Source organism: Salmo salar, chromosome 10 (assembly GCF_965601325.2).
Source record: "Salmo salar chromosome 10, fSalSal1, whole genome shotgun sequence".
Lineage (NCBI taxonomy): Eukaryota > Metazoa > Chordata > Actinopteri > Salmoniformes > Salmonidae > Salmo > Salmo salar.
This window is the reverse complement of record NC_138300.1, coordinates 107,453,595-107,466,383: the sequence shown is the minus strand read 5'-3', so window position 1 is coordinate 107,466,383 and position 12,789 is coordinate 107,453,595. Positions and strand designations below refer to the sequence as shown.

General features: G+C 46.1%; 1 protein-coding gene across 1 annotated transcript in view; it reads right to left on the bottom strand.

Moving 5' to 3' along the window:
* LOC106561359 (fibroblast growth factor 6) overlaps window positions 1–9,427 on the bottom strand; it is a 73,712-nt gene extending 64,285 nt beyond the window's left edge. The window contains exon 1 of the mRNA XM_082957328.1: window positions 9,213–9,427. The gene's annotated coding sequence lies outside the window, so the exon portion shown is untranslated. The remainder of the gene's footprint in view (window positions 1–9,212) is intronic.
* Between the last annotated feature and the right edge of the window lie 3,362 nt (window positions 9,428–12,789).

Genomic DNA, 12,789 nt, shown 5'->3' with positions numbered 1-12,789 from the left:
AGTGAAATGCTTACTTACAGGCTCTAACCAATAGTGCAAAAAAGCTATTAGGTGAACAATAGGTAAGTAAAGAAATAAAAACAACAGTAAAAAGACAGAGAAAAACAGTAGCGAGGCTATATACAGACACCGGTTAGTCAGGCTGATTGAGGTAGTATATACATGTAGATATGGTTAAAGTTACTATGCATATGTAACAGTTCAGCTTCTGTCCCTCTCCTCGCCCCAACCTGGGGTTGAACCAGGGACCTTCTGCACACATCAACAACTGACACCCACAAAACATTGATACCCATCGCGCCACAAACGCTGCAGCCCTTGCAGAGCAAGGGGAACAACTACTTCAGGTCGCAGAGCGAATGACGTCACCCGATTGAAACGCTATTAGCGCGCACCACCGCTAACTAACTAGCCATTTCACATTGGTTACACATATATGATGAACAGAGAGTAGCAGTAGCGTAAAGAGGGGTAGGCTGCATAATAATTTACTCTGTCGTCACAGAAAATTATCACATGACATTCATTTTCTAATAAAAGCTGAGTACTAGGGTATTGTCCAGACAAAGATTTTTAGTGTAGCAATATTAAGTTGTATGAAATTAAATCAGATGTGAAAAATAGGCTATGCAAAAATGTGGGCACCCTTGTCATTCTGTTGATTTGAATACCTGTAACTACTTAGCACTGATTAATTGGAACACACAATTGGTTTGGTGAGCTCATTAAGCCTTGAACTTAATAGACAAGTGCATCCAATCATGAGAAAAGGTATTTAAGGTGGCCAATTGCAAGTTCTTGTTCTCTTTGACTCTCCTCTGAAGAGTGGCAACATGGGGGCCTCAAAACAACTCTCAAATGACCTGAAAACGAAGATTGTTCAACATTATGGTTTAGAGGAAGGCTACAAAAAGCTATCGCAGAGATGTAAGCTGTCAGTGTCCACTGTAAGGAACACAGTGAGGAAATGGAAGACCACAGGCACAGTTCTTGTTAAGGCCAGAAGTGGCAGGCCAAGTAAAATATTGGAGAGGCAAAGGCGAAGGATGGTGAGAACGGTAAAAAACGGCCAACAGACCACCTCCAAAGACCTACAACATCATCTTGCTGCAGATGTTGTCACTGTGCATCGTTCAACAATTCAGCGCACTTTGCACAAGGAGAAGCTGTATGGGAGAGTGATGCGGAAGAAGCCTTTTCTGCACACACGCCACAAACAGAGTCGATGGAGGTATGCAAACGCACATTTGGACAAGCCAGCTTCATTTTGGAATAAGGTGCTGTGGACTGATGAAAGAAAGATTGAGTTATTTGGTCATAACAAGGGACGTTATGCATGGCGGCAAAAGAACACAGCGTTCCAAGAAAAACACTTGCTACCCACAGTAAAATTTGGTGGTGGTTCCATCATGCTGTGGGGCTGTGTGGCCAGTGCCGGTACTGGGAATCTTGTTAAAGTTGAGGGTCGCATGGATTCCACTCAATATCAGCAGATTCTTGGGAATAATGTTGAAGAATCAGTCACAAAGTTGAAGTTATGCCGGGGCTGGATATTTCAACAAGACAACGACCCAAAACACTGCTCAAAATCTACCCGGGCATTTATGCAGAGGAACAAGTACAATGTTCTGGAATGGCCATCCCAGTCCCCAGACCTGAATATCATTGAGAATCTGTGGGATGATTTGAGGGGGGCTGTCCATGCTCGGCAACCATCAAACCTAACTGAACTAGAGATGTTTTGTAAGGAGGAATGGTCCAAAATACCTTCATCCAGAATCCAGACACTCATTAGAGGCTATAGGAAGCGTCTAGAGGCTGTTATTTTAGCAAAAGGAGGCTCTACTAAATATTGATGTGATTTTTCTATTGGGGTGCCCAAATTTATGCACCTGTCTAATTTTGTTTTGATGCATATTGCATATTTTCTGTTAATCCAATAAACCTAATTTCACTACTGAAATATTACTGTGTCCATCAGTTATTTGATAGATCAAAATGCAATTGCTGATCCAAACACCCAATTATTTATAAATGGAAATCATGGAAATTGTCAGAAGTGCCCAAACTTTTTCATACGACTGTACATATGTACATGAATGTATACTTAAAGTGACTGTGCATATATGATAAACAGAGAGTAGCAGCAGCGTAAAAGAGGGGTTGGGGGGGCACACAATGCAAATAGTCCGGGTAGCCATTTGATTACCTGTTCAGGAGTCTTATGGCTTGGGGGTAAAAACTGTTGAGAAGCCTTTTTGTCCTAGACTTGGCACTCCAGTACCGCTTGCCATGCGGTAGTAGAGAGAACAGTCTATGAATGGGGTGGCTGGGGTCTTTGACAATTTTTAGGGCCTTCCGCTGACACTGCCTGGTGTAGAGGTCCTGGATGGCAGGCAGTTTAGCCCCAGTGATGTACTGGGCCGTACGCACTACCCTCTGTAGTGCCTTGCGGTCGGAGGCCGAGCAATTGCCGTACCAGGCAGTGATGCAACCAGTCAGGATGCTCTCGATGTTGCAGCTGTAGAACCTTTTGAGGATCTCAGGACCCATGCCAAATCTTTTTAGTTTCCTGAGGGGGAATAGGTTTTGTCGTGCCCTCTTCACGACTGTCTTGGTGTGTTTGGACCATTCTAGTTTGTTGGTGATGTGGACACCAAGGAACTTGAAGCTCTCAACCTGCTCCACTACAGCCCCGTTGACGAGAATCAGGGCATACTCGGTCCTCCTTTTCCTGTAGTCCACAATCATCTCCTTAGTCTTGGTTACGTTGAGGGATAGGTTGTTATTCTGGCACCACCCGGCCAGGTCTCTGACTTCCTCCCTATAGGCTGTCTCGTCATTGTCGGTGATCAGGCCTACCACTGTTGTGTCGTCTGCCAACTTAATGATGGTGTTGGAGTCGTGCCTGGCACGCACCCCTGGGGGGCTCCAGTGTTGAGGATCAGCGTGGCAGATGTGTTGTTACCTACCCTCACCACCTGGGGCGGCCAGTCAGGAAGTCCAGGATCCAGTTGCAGAGGGAGGTGTTTAGTCCCAGGATCCTTAGCTTAGTGATGAGCTTTGAGGGTACTATTGTGCTGAACGCTGAGCTGTAGTCGATGAATAGCATTCTCACATAAGTGTTCCTTTTCTCCAGGTGGGAAAGTGCAGTGTGGAGTGCAATAGAGTTTGCATCATCTGTGGATCTGTTTGGGCGGTATGCAAATTGGAGTGGGTCTTGGGTTTCTGGGATAATGGTGTTGATGTGAGCCACGAGCAGCCTTTTAAAGCACTTTATGGCTACGGATGTGAGTGCTACGGGTCTGTAGTCATTTAGGCAGGTTGTCTTTGTGTTCTTGGGCACAGGGACTATGGTGGTCTGCTTGAAACATGTTGGTATTACAGACTCAATCAGGGACATGTTGAAAATGTCAGTGAAGACACCTGCCAGTTAGTCAGCACATGCCCGGAGCACACATCCTCGTAATTCGTATGGCCCTGTAGCCTTGTGTATGTTGACCTGCTTAAAGGTCTTACTCACGTCGGCTACGGAGAGCGTGATCACACAGTCATCCGGAACAGCTGATGCGCTCATGCATGCCTCAGTGTTGCTTGCCTCGAAGCAAGCATAGAAGTGATTTAGCTCGTCTGGTAGGCTCGTGTCACTGGGCAGCTCACGTCTGTGCTTCCCTTTGTAGTCTGTAATAGTTTGCAAGCCCTGCCACATAAGACAAGCGTCGGAGCCAGTGTAGTATGATTCAATCTTAGCCCTGCATTGACGCTTTGCCTGTTCGATGGTTCGTCGCAGGGCATAGCAGGATTTCTTGTAAGCTTCCAGGTTAGAGTCCCGCACCTTGAAAGCGGCAGCTCTGCCCTTTATCTCAGTGTGAATGATGCACTTATTGATAAAGCCAGTGACTGATGTGGTGTACTCCTCAATGCCATCGGAAGAATCCTGGAACATGTTCCAGTCTGTGATAGCAAAACAGCCCTGTAGTTTAGCATCTGCTTCACCTGACCACTTTTTTATAGACCGAGTCACTGGTGCTTCCTGCTTTAATTTTTGCTTGTAAGTGTAACGGTCGTTGTATGTAATGGATCAAGGCGCAGCGGGTTGAGTGCTCATTTTAACGTTTATTTGAACACTGATAAAACAAAACAGGAAAACGAACAGTAATGCAGGCTACACACACAGCAGGGCAAAAACAACATCCCACCAACACAGGTGAAAAAAGGGCTACTTAAGTATGACTCCCAATCAGCAACAACGATGTACAGCTGTTCCTGATTGAGAGCCATACCAGGCCAACAAAGAAATACACAACCTAGAAAATCATAGAAATACAAAACCAGAACAATACCCAAAAACCCCGAACCACATAAAACAAACACCCCCTGCCACGTCCTGACCAAACCACAATAACCAATAACCCCTTATACTGGTCAGGACGTGACAGTACCCCCCCCCCCCCCCCCCCAAAGGTGCAGACCCCGGATGCACCTCACACAAAAACACAAAAATACCCCAAAACAAAATAATCCCAAAACTACATGGGAGGGAAGGGAGGGTGGCCACCGTCACCGACGGTGCTTCTGCAACACCCCCCCTTCCCAACACTTCCCCCTACGGAGGTGGCTCAGGAGCGGGACGCAGACCCCGCTCCACCCCTGGCTCACCCCACTCACATAACGTCTCTAGATCGAGGCTCCGGACTGTGGGCCATCTCTAGACGGGGCACTGTCGCCGGACACTCTGGACGGGGCACTGTTGCCGGACACTCTGGACGGGGCACTGTTGCCGGAAGCTCTGGACGGGGCACTGTTGCCGGAAGCTCTGGACGGGGTACTGTCGTCGGAAGCGCTGGACCGGGACTGCGCACTGAAAGCCTGATGCGTGGGGCTGGTAGTGGAGGTACCAGACTGGAGACATGCACCCCAAGGCTAGTGCGAGGAGCAGGAACAGGACGAGTTGGACTGGGCTGACGCACTGGAGGCCTGGTGCGTGGAGCTGGTAGTGGAGGTACCAGACTGGAGACACGCACCCCAAGGCTAGTGCGAGGAGCAGGAACAGGACGAGTTGGACTGGGCTGACGCACTGGAGGCCTGGTGCGTGGGGCTGGTAGTGGATGTACCAGACTGGAGACACGCACCCCAAGGCTAGTGCGAGGAGCGGGAACAGGATACACTGGGCCGTGGAGACGCACTGGCGGTCTCGAGCGCAGGACTGGCACCACCCTTACTGGCTGAGTGCCCGCTTCCCCCTGGCAAATGCGGGATGCTGGCATCGAGCACACCGGTGTCGTGTCTTTGGCTATGCCGGATTAAGTGATATGACATGCTAACTTATAAAATGATTTCTCTGTAATTAATATTACCTGATTAAGCTAATCATGTAAATGTAATTAACTAGAAAGTCGGGGCACCACGGAAGAACGTTTATAGAGCTGTTATCTTCCGAATAAACTCTTAAAATACTTTGTAATATTTTACCTCGATAGCAGTCAATATTAACCCTTGTCTTATTTTCAGTCTCATAATGAAAGTTGTAAATTCTTGGCTATCTTCACGAACCCTGGCTAACAAGTTGAATCAGCAATACAAAATTGGGTTTAATTATTTATTTACTAAATACCTAACTAATCACACAGAATTACAAATACACAGAATACAATGATGTCATACAGAAAACGTCCTGGTGGACGGAACCTGTATGAAAGCTAGTTACACAAAGGAAAGGGGTTGGGCTTGAATGAAAGAGCGGGAAGATTTAGGAACACAGAAACAGCAGCTATGCTATCGTAAATACATTATCTTATGCATTCTAAATTACCGCCCATTTGGAAAAGGAAAATGCAATAAATATTTACTCTGAGCTGCGCTTCGGTAGATTGGTCGTGGATGCTGGCCGGGTTGGCCAACAGATCTCCCTGTTTTCGGAAGAATGTCAATGGTGGTCCATTGGATACGTGGTGGTATCTTCGTCTGGTTGTTAGACTGGATCCGTCGTCCGTCCTTTCCTAACCCACGTTAGCAGCGGCCGCTGCTAACTCAACGGCTAGGAAGTAGCACTTCTGTAGTGAATAAGCTCAAAGTTCATACCAGTTCATACCAGAGCTCACGCCGAGGTTGGCTTAGTTCTGTACTTGACATGTGTGTCCTTCTAACGTAGAGGCTGCAGACCTCCCGTACTGGAACAACGTGGTTATCTTTTCGTCAAAGGATTATATAGTGGAGAGGGGGAGGGAGGTGTTTCATCGTTTATAACCCCTATCTCTTCACAGGGTTGGGCCACTGATCGAGCAGGGCACTTTCCTTATGAAAACCCAAATCTCTCATTCGGAAGCTAAAATTACATTTCATCTCCTAACAAACATTTTCAATATCAAATATTTCAATTGCATAACAATTCCATGTGACTCTGATAACTAGAGGGCGTATACTTTCTCAGATACAGTTTGTCGTCCTGTCATCAGTCATAATGTCTCAGATGACAACCGAACTGACATACATACTCATTACGTTCCCAAGCATATTTCCAACTGGTTTTATTAACAAAATATGTGGTTCCTTTTCCCCATTTGTTTGATGTTCCCAGACTCTCTATATTTAACACAGGCTATTCAAGTCCTTCAGTAGACTCAGAGAGGGGATGGTAGAAAGGTATTTATGGGGGGGGGTCATAAACCTTACCCACAGGCCAACGTCATGACACCGGCCTGTAAATGCTCGGCCTCGACGCCGTGCGCATCACCCCAAAGCACGGGGCCTGACCAGTATCACGCTGCCTCCGGTAAGCATGGGGAGTTGGCTTGGGGCTCAACCATGGCCCAGCCAAACTACCCGTGTGCCCCCCCAAAAAAATATTTCTTGGGGCTGCCTCTCAGGCTTCCATGCCAGCCGTGTTCTGATATAACAGTCCCGGTCCATTCCAGCCTTCCTCCATGGTCCAGCCCCGTCCAGAATTTCTTCCCATGTCCATGATTCCCCATAGTCCATATAGTTCCTCTGCTGCTCCTTACCCCGCTGCTTGGTCCTTTGGTGGTGGGATGTTCTGTAACGGTCGTCGTATGTAATGGACCAAGGCACAGTGGGTTGAGTGCTCATTTTAACGTTTATTTGAACACTGACAAAACAAAACAAGAAAACGAACGAACGAACAGTAATGCAGGCTACACACACAGACGTGCAAAAACAACATCCCACAAACCACAGGTGAAAAAAGGGCTACCTAAGTATGACTCCCAATCAGCAACAACGATGTACAGCTGTTCCTGATTGAGAGCCTTACCAGGCCAACAAAGAAATACACAACCTAGAAAATCATAGAAATACAAAACCAGAACAATACCCCAAAACCCCGGAACACATAAAACAAACACCCCTCTTACATAATTACATATCCCAACAAACCCCGAACCACATAAAACAAACACCCCCTGCCACGTCCTGACCAAACCACAATAACCAATAACCCCTTATACTGGTCAGGACGTGACAGTAAGCAGGAATCAGGAGTATAGAGTTGTGGTCGGATTTACCAAATTTAGTGAACATTACCTGGCTGTTGATCAGTTGACTGAAAAACCTCTGTCTGAGGAGAAAAGACGTCCTTGTCTTATTTCTGGAGAGTCTAATCATACATTTGGCCATGGCACTCTCCATCTACATAATTAAGCCAATGTCTCAGCACAATACATCTCAGAAGTAAGTTGAATATGAAGCTGATGTTTAACTTTAATTTAACATTTTTGGCAATTAATTAGAGTTATTAATTATTTAGAAACTTTCTCCATGGTTGTTGCCAATATGAAGTATTAAGTCCGATCATGAAACTGAAGTAGTAACATATACAATTCATGCAATAAATAACAATAAAATAAAATACATTTGTTTATTTTTCTGAAAATACAGATTCAATTGTCCTTTACACTTTTGAGGGAACTTGAAACCCAATCAGCTCTCCTTTCAGAGTCCTGGCAGAGCTGGTGACCCTCCCGGGGAAGCAGAGCTGGTTAGCCTATCTGACAGACAGATGGACAGACAGGGGATTCACACACAGACACTTATCAGGTGAACCCGCGGAGAGGAATGCACGCTGGGGATAACTGATCTGGAAGTGAGGAGAGGAGGATCAACACCCCTCCCAGTCCTTTCAAACTGTTGAAAGGGTAAAGGGGGATACCTAGTCAGTTGTTCAACTGAATGCATTCAACTGAAATGTGTTTTCCGCATTTGACCCAACCCCTTTGAATGGAGATAGTAAGAGATCTGGGAGGGGACTCTATTCCCCCTTGACACGCAAATAGCACAAAAATGGATTGCCACAGAGTCCAATCCTGTAGCCTTTTGTGAATCAATGCCTGATAACGTCCCTGAGGACTCCTGCCTTTCAGTGCCTCAAAGCCTATTATGTAAAGCTGCAATGACTAATATGAGTAAATTGCATCTCAATGACTTGCATTAGAATGACAACAGATTTATTTGCACAAAGCTAATTGAGAGGTCAAAACCTGAATTTAAGCCTAAAAGTTTTTGCTGTAGAATCGATTTTTTTTTATATCTTTCTCATATATGTAGTATTAACTCAAACAGAGCTCTCCAACAGTTTGCCCTCAAAAAGTCCATTCATGCCTTCTTCTTGGCAGGGCTGGCACAGTTCCTTCATTGTGAGCAAATAATCGGTGTAGTCACCCCTCCTCAAGTGCAATAAGCATTGTGTGGACTGGCATCATGCTTGGCTGACAACAATGAGCACTGCGTGGACTGGCATCATGCATGGCTGACAACAATGAGCACTGCGTGGACTGGCATCATGCATGGCTGACAACAATGAGCACTGCGTGGACTGGCATCATGCATGGCTGACAATAATGAGCACTGCATGGACTGGCATCATGCATGGCTGACAACAATGAGCACTGCATGGACTGGCATCATGCATGGCTGACAACAATGAGCACTGCATGGACTGGCATCATGCATGGCTGACAACAATGAGCACTGCATGGACTGGCATCATGCATGGCTGACAATAATGTAAAAAACCCAAATGTCAATTAACATACACAACTGAGTGAATATCTGTTTGATAACTGTCACACTTACAAAAGGATCATATAAGAACAGTATTTGCATCTTTGAATGCACAATCTGATGGTTCTGACCAGTTAGCACATTCAATTAGGAAACTTTATCATAATTCAAAGTAATGGGTAGTAGAATTTACTTACTATGTAAAGTAGAGTAGTACAGCTGATGACCAAGACAATTGCATTGCCGCTATCTGACCATCACAGTCTTGTCCCCTAGCCATTCACACACACAGACCACTGGATATTTGCATGCCCTCCTTATCCTACCAATACTCCACTGCCACTAGAGGACAGCTACATAGATCCCTCTTCTGACTACCTAGCCAAACTGTGAATATCTACTTTCTGCTCTCTCCCTCTATGTCTCTGCTTTCTTACTGCCCCTCCCTCTATTATCTCTCTCTCTCTCTCTCTCTCTCTCTCTCTCTCTCTCTCTCTCTCTCACTCTCTTTCAGCCTGTAAGGTGGAAAAACCCTGAGCACTTCAGGAATCTTCTCCTCGAGGAAAACATACGGCATGCTGGCTCAAACCTCTTCCTAAAACCCACACACCTACTCATTACTCACCACACACGCACGCGTACATGCACACACACACACACACACGCATACACACACATCTATCCTCGTGGGGTCCTACAATTAATTTCCAATCAAAATCCTATTTTCCCTAACCCATAACCCTAAACCTATCCGTAACGATAACCCTAAACCTATCCCTAACCCTTACGATAACCCTAAACCTAACTAATAACCCCTTACCCTAACCCTAATTGTAACCCTACAGTAAGTGTAACCCTAACCCTAAACCTAGCCCCTAAGCCTAAAAAAGCCCTTGTCCTCATGGCGACATTTCCAAAGTGATTGCATGTGTTTGTATGTGTGTGTGTGTGTATGTGTCGGTTGGTTCTTCTATAGAATTTTCCTTGTTTTAATATCCTTGTTGGGACATAAAATCTCCCAAAGTCCCCACAAGGATAGTAAAACAAGGAACATTCTATAGAAGAACCAACCGACACATACACACACACACACACACACACACACACACACACACACACACACACACACACACACACACACACACACACACACACACACACACACACACACACACACACACACACACACACACACATGCAATCACTTCTCTTCCCCCAAAAAAGTTAGTACAAAAGCCCCTGGCCCGGTATCATGTTAAATAGCCTATCAGGGATGGCCCTCTCACCCCCTTAATCCATACCCCTGCCTCAGTCACAGGTCCATTCACACACACTAACTCCACTAACCCCCCAGCTGCTGACATGTCTGCTCCTCATGCCTGCAGGCAGGCTCAACCCCCCACAGAGAACCTTTTAATTTGATAAACGACAAGAGAAGTGGAGCGGCGTGGAGTGGAATCAGAGACAGTAACTCATTAGAGCATGCCTGTAGTTTAAGGAATCTCCATTCCTGCAGCCTGCTGACCAGGGGCAGATCAATATGAAGACAGAGGGCAGCAATTGTCTGCTAGTAACAATTCCCTTTGCCCACAAGAGTGGCTTGCATCGAATTAGATGAGCTTTAGAGAGCTCACAGCTTAGGGAATGATGTGAGTTTGTTAGAAGACTGTTTCCTGACTATCAAAAGCCTCTTCTCTAGTATCGTTTTTCCATTTAGATACATTGGGCTAACACAACAGAACAAACTAATTCTGTCCCCAGTCATGAGATAAGTATGAGCTATTTATACGACTGAACGCTAGTTAGTCTAAACATACCTCTTTTGCAATTCATTAACAGAGTAAAAGCAGAACGTAAAAGCCTTTCAGTATGCCATAGAGTTAAAGAAGACAGAATATCAAATCAAATCAAATTGTATTGGTCCCATACACATGGTTAGCAGATGTTAATGCGAGAGTAGCGAAATGCTTGTGCTTCTAGTTTCGACCGTGTAGTAATATCTAACAAGTAATCTAACAATTTCACAACAACTACCTTATACACATAAGTGTAAAGGAATGAATAAGAATATGTACATATAAACATATGGATGAGCGATGGCCAACCGGCATAGGCAAGACGCAGTAGATGGTATAGAGTACAGTATATACATATGAGATGAGTAATGTAGGATATGTAAACATTATATAAAGTGGCATTGTTTAAAGTGACTAGAGATACATTTATTACATCCGATTTGTAATTATTAAAGTGGCTAGAGATTTGAGTCAGTATGTTGGCAGCAGCCACTCAATGTTAGTGATGGCTGTTTAACAGTCTGATGGCCTTGAAATAGAAGCTGTTTTTCAGTCTCTCGGTCGGGGCTTTGATGCACCTGTACTGACCTCGCCTTCTGGATGATAGCGGAGGGAACAGGCAGTGGCTCGGGTGGTTGCTGTCCTTGATGATCTTTTTGGCCTTCCTGTGACATCGGGTGGTGTAGGTGTCTTGGAGGGCAGGTAGTTTGCCCCCGGTGATGCGTTGTGCAGACCTCACTACCCTCTGGAGAGCCTTACAGTTCTGGGCAGAGCAGTTGCCGTACCAGGCGGTGATACAGCCCGACAGGATGCTCTCGATTGTGCATCTGTAAAAGTTTGTGAGTGTTTTGGGTGACAAGCCAAATGTATTCAGCCTCCTGAGGTTGAAGAGGCGCTGTTGCGCCTTCTTCACCACGCTGTCTGTGTGGGTGGACCATTTCAGTTTGTCCGTGATGTGTACGCCGAGGAACTTAAAACTTTCCACCTTCTCCACTACTGTCCACGTCGATGTGGATAGGGGGGTGCTCCCTCTGCTGTTTCCTGAAGTTCACGATCATCTCCTTTGTTTTGTTGACGTTGAGTGTGAGGTTATTTTCCTGACACCCCACTCCGAGGGCCCTCACCTCGTCCCTGTAGGTCATCTCGTCGTTGTTGGTAATCAAGCCTACCACTGTAGTGTCGTCTGCAAACTTGATGATTGAGTTGGAGGCGTGCATGGCCACGCAGTCATGGGTGAACAGAGAGTACAGGAGAGGGCTGAGAACGCACCCTTGTGGGGCCCCAGAGTTGAGGATCAGCGGGGTGGAGATGTTGTTTCCTACCCTCACCACCTGGGGGCGGCCCGTCAGAAAGTCCAGGATCCAGTTGTACAGGGCAGGGTCGAGATCCAGGGTTTCAAGCTTAATGACGAGTTTGGAGGGTACTATGGTGTTAAATGCTGAGCTGTAATCGATGAACAGCATTCTTACATAGGTATTCCTCTTGTCCAGATGGGTTAGGGCAGTGTGCAGTGTGATTGCGATTGCGTCATCTGTGGACCTATTGGGGCGGTCAGCAAATTGGAGTGGGTCTAAGGTGTCAGGTAGGGTGGAGGTGATATGATCCTTGACTAGTCTCTCAAAGCACTTCATGATGACGAAAGTGAGTGCTACGGGGCAATAGTTGTTTAGCTCAATTACCTTAGCTTTCTTGGGAACAGGAACAATGGTGGCCCTCTTGAAGAATGTGGGAACAGCAGACTGGGATTGATTGAATATGTCCGTAAACACACCAGCCAGCTGATCTGCGCATGCTCTGAGGACGCGGCTAGGGATGCCGTCTGGGCCGGCAGCTTTGCGAGGGTTAACACGTTTAAATGTTTTACTCACGTTGGCTGCAGTGAAGGAGAGCCCGCAGGTTTTGGTAGCGGGCCGTGTCAGTGGCACTGTATTGTCCTCAAAGCGAGCAAAGAAGTTGTTTAGTTTGTCTGGGAGCAAGA